The sequence below is a fragment of the Poeciliopsis prolifica genome, unplaced genomic scaffold, assembly GCF_027474105.1.
Source record: "Poeciliopsis prolifica strain line A6 unplaced genomic scaffold, Auburn_PproV2 SCAFFOLD033, whole genome shotgun sequence".
In the NCBI taxonomy this organism is placed as follows: Eukaryota; Metazoa; Chordata; class Actinopteri; order Cyprinodontiformes; family Poeciliidae; genus Poeciliopsis; species Poeciliopsis prolifica.
The window spans coordinates 514,465-515,000 of record NW_026562408.1 but is presented as its reverse complement, the minus strand read 5'-3'; the positions used below and the strand labels follow the sequence as shown (position 1 = coordinate 515,000).

Below are 536 nucleotides of genomic sequence, written 5' to 3'. Positions count from 1 at the left end.
ATGCAAATTTAACAATAAATACTATAAACTAACGTGGTTGGTCTATCAGTTCACAACGTGGTTGCTATTGCAACTGCTGGGAAATACACGTGCAGCTACAATGATTCAACAACTAAAAGTTAGGTTTGCAGAAAACAACTTGACAAAAAATCTACCAAAAAGAAAGAAAACAGCATATATAGTTCAATAAAATGAACTGAACATCATTTTTACCAAAGTATTGAAGAAGAAACCGGCGTGTTGATGGTCGTCCGTCCTGAAGCTTCCTGAAGATCTGCTGGGATTGAAATAAACACTTTCAGATTCAGTCAGAATTATCAATCAGATCTGATTACAACCAAAACATGTTCTGCTTGCTACTGAAACACACAAACTAGTTTATATGTTTTGTTGATATATTTGGTAGTTAAAACTAACGTGGTGAATTATTGTAGGTGAAACTGTGAACCTGATGATCAGAGGATGGTTTCAGGAAAAGGCCTGATGTGTTTTTTTTGAACATGTTCTCCAAGTACATAAATATATTGAAATATCAG

At 34.3% G+C, this 536-nt stretch overlaps 1 protein-coding gene across 1 annotated transcript in view; it reads right to left on the bottom strand.

Moving 5' to 3' along the window:
- The window catches only part of LOC129373537 (core histone macro-H2A.1-like), a 20,433-nt gene extending 20,153 nt beyond the window's left edge, over positions 1–280 (bottom strand). The window contains 1 exon segment of the mRNA XM_055051526.1: positions 214–280. The gene's annotated coding sequence lies outside the window, so the exon portion shown is untranslated.
- Between the last annotated feature and the right edge of the window lie 256 nt (positions 281–536).